Source organism: Crinia signifera, chromosome 4, assembly GCF_055691185.1.
Source record: "Crinia signifera chromosome 4, ASM5569118v1, whole genome shotgun sequence".
NCBI classification, from domain to species: Eukaryota; Metazoa; Chordata; class Amphibia; order Anura; family Myobatrachidae; genus Crinia; species Crinia signifera.
In genome coordinates, this window is record NC_139220.1 from 317968677 (window position 1) to 317978191 (window position 9515).

A 9515-nucleotide genomic window follows, 5' to 3' on the forward strand; every position below is an offset into this window, starting at 1 on the left:
TATGTGTATACAGATGGGGGTGATTTACATACAATATGAATGCTGCGCTCGAATGGTAAAAATACTACCATCGAAACAAAAACATTGATCATTGATGGTAGTGAAACATCGAAATGCAAAGTCCATCCATACTACAATCTCCCTGAAACTAGTTTTCAAAAGTAGGCATGTATGAGATATATATATATATGTATACACATTTTTCTTTATTAAAATCTCCTTGTGTCTGTAGAAGTATTATGTGTCACATTGCACTAGTTAGAATACTTTAGCTTTTGTCCTATCTGTAATCCTGCTACACTGGTTTATGGCTTGCTGTGCTCTGCCATGTTATTACAGGTTTGGAACATCTGGGCACCCGTAGTTGTAGTACAGAGAGGACTGCAGAACTACAGGATGACATCAAAGAGGCGGTGTCACGTGACCAGGAAGTCCCCCTGGTGTCTGCAGACGGAGCTGGCCGGACTCCATTCCGAATACACACATCACAGGCTGAGGTATATAATCTGTGTATTACTGTATTTCCTGTGTGACCTCTGCACCCTGCACTCACCAAGCACATTGCACTGTATGGGAACTGCCTTAGGTCCTGAGGGAAATGGCTGCTGCCCTGGTAACGTGACGCTGACCCCTCATGGTGTAACATTGTTATTGCCCTGATGACTACACTTGCTGGTTACACAGGTCCGTGCAGTGCGGCCTCTTCCTGTATTCAGGTCTCTGGGTGCCAGGTCTGTGGTGTATACACTGGAGGAAGGCAGCCCCGGCGGCTGGGTCATTTGTACAGAGTGCCAGTCCCCTATGGCAGCTATAGAGATACATTATATATACATATTTATATATAGTACAGAAGGGGCAGGTACCTGACCTGGTAGTGGTATACGGCCAATCCCCTATGACAGCTATAGAGATACATTATATATACATATTTATATATAGAACAGAAGGGGCAGGTACCTGACCTGGTAGTGGTATACGGCCAATCCCCTATGACAGCTATAGAGAGATACATCATATATACATATTTATATATAGTACAGAAGGGGCAGGTACCTGACCTGGTAGTGGTATACGACCAATCCCCTATGACAGCTATAGAGATACATTATATATACATATTTATATATAGAACAGAAGGGGCAGGTACCTGACCTGGTAGTGGTATACGACCAATCCCCTATGACAGCTATAGAGAGATACATTATATATACATATTTATATATAGAACAGAAGGGGCAGGTACCTGACCTGGTAGTGGTATACGGCCAGTCCCCTATGACAGCTATAGAGATACATTATATATACATATTTATATATAGAACAGAAGGGGCAGGTACCTGACCTGGTAGTGGTATACGGCCAGTCCCCTATGCCAGCTATAGAGATACATTATATATACATATTTATATATAGAACAGAAGGGGCAGGTACCTGACCTGGTAGCGGTATACGGCCAATCCCCTATGACAGCTATAGAGATACATTATATATACATATTTATATATAGAACAGAAGGGGCAGGTACCTGACCTGGTAGTGGTATACGGCCAATCCCCTATGACAGCTATAGAGAGATACATCATATATACATATTTATATATAGTACAGAAGGGGCAGGTACCTGACCTGGTAGTGGTATACGACCAATCCCCTATGACAGCTATAGAGATACATTATATATACATATTTATATATAGAACAGAAGGGGCAGGTACCTGACCTGGTAGTGGTATACGACCAATCCCCTATGACAGCTATAGAGAGATACATTATATATACATATTTATATATAGAACAGAAGGGGCAGGTACCTGACCTGGTAGTGGTATACGGCCAATCCCCTATGACAGCTATAGAGATACATTATATATACATATTTATATATAGAACAGAAGGGGCAGGTACCTGACCTGGTAGTGGTATACGGCCAGTCCCCTATGACAGCTATAGAGATACATTATATATACATATTTATATATAGAACAGAAGGGGCAGGTACCTGACCTGGTAGTGGTATACGGCCAATCCCCTATGACAGCTATAGAGATACATTATATATACATATTTATATATAGAACAGAAGGGGCAGGTACCTGACCTGGTAGCGGTATACGGCCAATCCCCTATGACAGCTATAGAGAGATACATCATATATACATATTTATATATAGTACAGAAGGGGCAGGTACCTGACCTGGTAGTGGTATACGACCAATCCCCTATGACAGCTATAGAGATACATTATATATACATATTTATATATAGAACAGAAGGGGCAGGTACCTGACCTGGTAGTGGTATACGACCAATCCCCTATGACAGCTATAGAGAGATACATTATATATACATATTTATATATAGAACAGAAGGGGCAGGTACCTGACCTGGTAGTGGTATACGGCCAATCCCCTATGACAGCTATAGAGATACATTATATATACATATTTATATATAGAACAGAAGGGGCAGGTACCTGACCTGGTAGTGGTATACGGCCAGTCCCCTATGACAGCTATAGAGATACATTATATATACATATTTATATATAGAACAGAAGGGGCAGGTACCTGACCTGGTAGTGGTATACGACCAATCCCCTATGACAGCTATAGAGATACATTATATATACATATTTATATATAGAACAGAAGGGGCAGGTACCTGACCTGGTAGCGGTATACGGCCAATCCCCTATGACAGCTATAGAGATACATTATATATACATATTTATATATAGAACAGAAGGGGCAGGTACCTGACCTGGTAGTGGTATACGGCCAATCCCCTATGACAGCTATAGAGAGATACATTATATATACATATTTATATATAGAACAGAAGGGGCAGGTACCTGACCTGGTAGCGGTATACGGCCAATCCCCTATGACAGCTATAGAGAGACATTATATATACATATTTATATATAGAACAGAAGGGGCAGGTACCTGACCTGGTAGTGGTATACGGCCAATCCCCTATGACAGCTATAGAGAGACATTATATATACATATTTATATATAGAACAGAAGGGGCAGGTACCTGACCTGGTAGTGGTGTACGGCCAATCCCCTATGACAGCTATAGAGATACATTATTTATACATATTTATATATAGAACAAAAGGGGCAGGTACCTGACCTGGTAGTGGTATACGGCCAGTCCCATTTGACAGCTATAGAGAGAGATACATTATATATACATATATATATATAGAACAGAAGGGGCAGGTACCTGACCTGGTAGTGGTATACGGCTAATCCCCTATGACAGCTATAGAGAGATACATTATATATACATATTTATATATAGTACAGAAGGAGCAGGTACCTGACCTGGTAGTGGTATACGACCAATCCCCTATGACAGCTATAGAGAGATACGTTATATATACATATTTATATATAGTACAGAAGGAGCAGGTACCTGACCTGGTAGTGGTATACGACCAATCCCCTATGACAGCTATAGAGAGATACGTTATATATACATAGTTATATATAGAACAGAAGGAGCAGGTACCTGACCTGGTAGTGGTATACGGCCAATCCCCTATGACAGCTATAGAGATACATTATATATACATATTTATATATAGAACAGAAGGGGCAGGTACCTGACCTGGTAGTGGTATACGGCCAATCCCCTATGACAGCTATAGAGATACATTATATATACATATTTATATATAGAACAGAAGGAACAGGTACCTGACCTGGTAGTGGTATACGGCCAATCCCCTATGACAGCTATAGAGATACATTATATATACATAGTTATATATAGAACAGAAGGGGCAGGTACCTGACCTGGTAGTGGTATACGGCCAATCCCCTATGACAGCTATAGAGATACATTATTTATACATATTTATATATAGAACAAAAGGGGCAGGTACCTGACCTAGTAGTGGTATACGGCCAGTCCCATATGACAGCTATAGAGAGAGATACATTATATATACATATTTATATATAGAACAGAAGGGGCAGGTACCTGACCTGGTAGTGGTATACGGCTAATCCCCTATGACAGCTATAGAGAGATACATTATATATACATATTTATATATAGAACAGAAGGGGCAGGTACCTGACCTGGTAGCGGTATACGGCCAATCCCCTATGACAGCTATAGAGATACATTATATATACATATTTATATATAGAACAGAAGAGGCAGGTACCTAACCTGGTAGTGGTATACGGCCAATCCCCTATGACAGCTATAGAGATACATTATATATACATATTTATATATAGAACAGAAGGAACAGGTACCTGACCTGGTAGTGGTATACGGCCAATCCCCTATGACAGCTATAGAGATACATTATTTATACATATTTATATATAGAACAAAAGGGGCAGGTACCTGACCTGGTAGTGGTATACGGCCAGTCCCCTATGACAGCTATAGAGAGAGATACATTATATATACATATTTATATATAGAACAGAAGGGGCAGGTACCTGACCTGGTAGTGGTATACGGCCAATCCCCTATGACAGCTATAGAGAGATAGATTATATATACATATTTATATATAGAACAGAAGGGGCAGGTACCTGACCTGGTAGTGGTATACGGCCAATCCCCTATGACAGCTATAGAGATACATTATATATACATATTTATATATAGAACAGAAGGGGCAGGTACCTGACCTGGTAGTGGTATACGGCCAATCTCCTATGACAGCTATAGAGATACATTATATATACCTATTTTTATATAGAACAGAAGGGGCAGGTACCTGACCTGGTAGTGGTATACGACCAATCCCCTATGACAGCTATAGAGAGATACATTATATATACATATTTATATATAGTACAGAAGGGGCAGGTACCTGACCTGGTAGTGGTATACGGCCAATCCCCTATGACAGCTATAGAGATACATTATATATACATATTTATATATAGAACAGAAGGTGCAGGTACCTGACCTGGTAGTGGTATACAGCCAATCCCCTATGACAGCTATAGAAATACATTATATATGCATTGTTATATATAGAACAGAAAGGGCAGGTATCTGACCTGGTAGTGGTATACGGCCAATCCCCTATGACAGCTATAGAGATACATTATATATACATATTTATATATAGAACAAAAGGGGCAGGTACCTGACCTGGTAGTGGTATACGGCCAGTCCCCTATGACAGCTATAGAGATACATTATATATACATATTTATATATAGAACAGAAGGGGCAGGTACCTGACCTGGTAGTGGTATAAGGCCAAACCCCTATGACAGCTATAGAGATACATTATATATACATATTTATATATAGAACAGAAGGGGCAGGTACCTGACCTGGTAGTGGTATACGGCCAATCCCCTATGACAGCTATAGAGATACATTATATATGCATTGTTATATATAGAACAGAAGGAGCAGGTACCTGGCCTGGTAGTGGTATATGGCCAGTCCCCTATGACCGCTATAGAGAGATACATTAAATATACATATTTGTATATAGAACAGAAGGGGCAGGTACCTGACCTGGTAGTGGTATAAGGCCAAACCCCTATGACAGCTATAGAGATACATTATATATACATATTTATATATAGAACAGAAGGGGCAGGTACCTGACCTGGTAGTGGTATACGGCCAATCCCCTATGACAGCTATAGAGATACATTATATATACATATTTATATATAGAACAGAAGGAACAGGTACCTGACCTGGTAGTGGTATATGGCCAATCCCCTATGACAGTATCCTAAAACAAGATCCCCTATTAGTCAATATCCTACCCGAGAAACCTGCTTTCATTTTTTGGAGGAACCGAACACTTAGAGACAGACTAGCCCCTCAAAACTGAAATTACCAAAAAAGAGACATGGGTGAAAACGCACCCCAGAAGTATTTCACAAATGTGGGGGTACAAGATGCATAACATGTACTCACATTACCCATAAGTCTAATACACAAAATAACCGACAAAGAAAACGCAACACACCAAATAACAGCCGTATAACATGTAAGACGGAAATCACTATTTGCAGGCTTACTTGCCCTTGTGGGCTGAGATACATTGGCAGAACTTCCAGAAAACAAAAAATTGATTTTTAGAACATCGCAGTAAAATCCTGAAACAGATGTTTACCCATAGTGTCTCTAGACACTGTTCGGAGAAACACGCAGGGAATCCAAAAGATCTAACTGTTATAGGATTAGAACATATACCAAAAACAGCCAGGGGCGGGGACGGTTTCAAAAAGTTGTGCAAACAAGAAGTACTAAGGATGTTTCTAATGCAATCAATACATCCTGATGGACTGAATTAAACATTATTATATAAATAGATAATGAGATAAGACCAATCCTTTCCTTCTCCTCCTCTTCCTCCTCCTCTCTTTTTTTCTCTTTTTTTTTTTTTTATATCCCCTACATTTCAAATAATTTTGTTTCTTACCCTTCTACAGCAATAGATGTTATATTTAAAGCTAGTGGTTATAGTGATCTATACATCTTTAGCATACTCCATACCATAGAATGCATCATTTACATGAAAAGATCAAATCAATATACTAAAGATGAAGATATATATATATTCTTGGGTAGCTCGGCACTGCTGCTGAATGAAATGAATGTCCGTGGTGCCTTCCCTCAATAAGATACAAATACGGGACCTTACTGAGCCGGGTCAGGGACTCCAATAAGGTGGAGTGCCGCCCACCTTATTGGAGTCCCTGACCCGGCTCAGTATGGTCCCATATTTGAATATATATATATATATATATATATAAAATGGTGTCTTGGTTGTTCTGTTGTTTACATGTAATGAATCTATACACGACAATTAGGTGAAAAAAGCGTAATTAGCGCCCCAGCAGCTAGATCGCATCCACTCCAACTGGAGGGTCCTCACAACCCTCCACCAACAAAACACCAAACAAAATGAGTGGGACTTATCCAGCGCTTGGGTATGTCAACTTCCAGGGGGTGTCCTCATTCCAACAGCAATGAGCATGGAATAAAAGAAGAGCTTAAATAGTGAAGCCCGTTAAAACATACATTTAATGACAATAAATAAAAATAAATAAAACACACACATGTGTGAATGAGATGAACAATACAAAGGTTAATTCAAGTATATAATCCACTCTGTGGCTAATATTCTGGCAGGACCCACAATCATAAAGACACTCTGTTCCAATCCGCAAAACAGCCGGGTATGCAATGCAATTACCTCTGGTATTGGAACTGACATGCAAGACAGTTCAAATGCGCATGAATTAAGAGCTGTCCAGATAACAGTGTCCAGTTAGTGTAGTCCTCCTCCCATCGCCACGCCAGCAGCAGACCTAGGTCTGCTGCTGGCGTGGCGATGGGAGGAGGACTACACTAACTGGACACTGTTATCTGGACAGCTCTTAATTCATGCGCATTTGAACTGTCTTGCATGTCAGTTCCAATACCAGAGGTAATTGCATTGCATACCCGGCTGTTTTGCGGATTGGAACAGAGTGTCTTTATGATTGTGGGTCCTGCCAGAATATTAGCCACAGAGTGGATTATATACTTGAATTAACCTTTGTATTGTTCATCTCATTCACACATGTGTGTGTTTTATTTATTTTTATTTATTGTCATTAAATGTATGTTTTAACGGGCTTCACTATTTAAGCTCTTCTTTTATTCCATGCTCATTGCTGTTGGAATGAGGACACCCCCTGGAAGTTGACATACCCAAGCGCTGGATAAGTCCCACTCATTTTGTTTGGTACATGTAATGAATATTTATAATTATGTGGCAGAAATATGTCGGACTATGTAAAACTATACATGAGTTTCATATACCAGAAAATAACAATTATGACGTTAGTGCGTTCCACGAACTATGAGGCTTGTCTAATTGCTTAAATAGAAATGTAAAGTTACCACAGATTAATTTCTGTACCACGTGTGCGAGATAATGCTAATTACAAAGGTATATAAACACCACCACTGACCAGATCAAATCACCTTTAGAATAGTAGCAAGCAGCTGCGAAACGCATAAGATGTCATTTGTGTGTGTGTGTGATCATATTGCAACCCGAAAATATTGGGTGTCCTGGGGGGTGTTTGGGGTCCTTGTGTATTTTCGGGAAAACATACAGTATATAAATGGAATTGATGGATTGGCAATATTAAGAAATTCATGTTTATGTCATCGATTTGTAAGTGCAAATGATTAATTAAAATGTCCTTTATTATAAGGTTATCTGCACTACATTCTCTTCTCGCTGTCTCCCTCTACATATATGGATTAAATCCGTGGGAAAAGGGAGATTTTTATATTTCCAGATTTGGCTTCATCAGCTGCTGTTTGCCAGTTGGAATTTACATTCATGCTTCATTATATGTCTACAGATTGTAAGTGCAATCTTTAAATAAAACTTATCTCTTTTAAAAAAGACCATTTGCACTATGGGTGACATTTAATAGGTGCGTTTTTGGCGATAATTAGGCAACAAAATGGCGTTATCGCATTTTTTTCTAAATCCCCAATTTAATAGGGTGCGCTAAGTCCCGGAAATCGCACATTTTGTGCGATATCTCGCACTTTCTCACTTGCCGGTAAAAAGTCACATTTTTATCGCATCCAGATGTTTTCCCATTCTAAAGTATACAAATCGCTTATTTAATGGCATGCGCAAACGGAATTCACATTTTTGAGGTGGTTAAAAATCATACTTTTTTCAGACCAGGTTCTGATGGGTGAATTGGCCCAGAAGCAACTTTGGTCAAGTGCAGAAATGGTTAATTTTCTCACAGGTGTCCTCATTTCTATTCATAAACTGACCCTACATATACCCCAACATCATTAAGGACACCTGTGAGGGTTTGAGATATGGAGATTGTGCTGAGTGATGTGGAGTTGGCTCTTTGTGATTTTGACCATTTGGATGAGCTGCGCAGGAGGAGGGAGGAAGCTGCGCACCAGATCCAGGTACCCCGAGTACTTTGTGCTTCACGTAAGTATCGTGCTAGGCTGTACCTGGACTCCCTCTCTGATCAACAGGTTGTGGGGATGTTTCGGCTGAACCGCAATAACCTGTTGGACTTATATGAGCAGGTGAGAGATGATTTGGACCCTTACGGGGGTGCCAACTATGCAGTGTCTGGGCTGCATAAATTAATGTGTGCCCTCTACTTCTTGGCCACCGGCTCCAATCAGTCTGTGACCTCATGGTCATTGGGGGTCTCACAAGCCACTTTCTCTAAGCATTTCACTCAAGTGTTAATTGCTTGCAAAAAGTTGTGGTGCACATACATCAGATTCCCACGTTGTGAGTCCGAGTGGCAGGACCTTAAGGGGGCTTTCTATTGAAAGAGTGATAACGACCTTCAACTTTATTCAGACACCACAGGACCAAATGCTGACATGTCAGGAGAACATTGGAAGTGTTCTAACTTTTTATTGGCATTTTTCATATTTATACCATACGATACAGGCATCCCCTCCCTTCAGAGGAGGGGATATTAGAAAAAAACATACATATTTAA

The 9515-nt window shown here is 40.0% G+C and overlaps 1 protein-coding gene across 1 annotated transcript in view; it reads left to right on the forward strand.

The window, feature by feature from the left end:
• The first annotated feature begins 420 nt into the window (after positions 1–420).
• LOC146075909 (uncharacterized) overlaps positions 421–9515 on the forward strand; it is a 118253-nt gene continuing 109158 nt past the window's right edge. Inside the window, exon 1 of the mRNA XM_083185597.1 lies at positions 421–497. The gene's annotated coding sequence lies outside the window, so the exon portion shown is untranslated. The remainder of the gene's footprint in view (positions 498–9515) is intronic.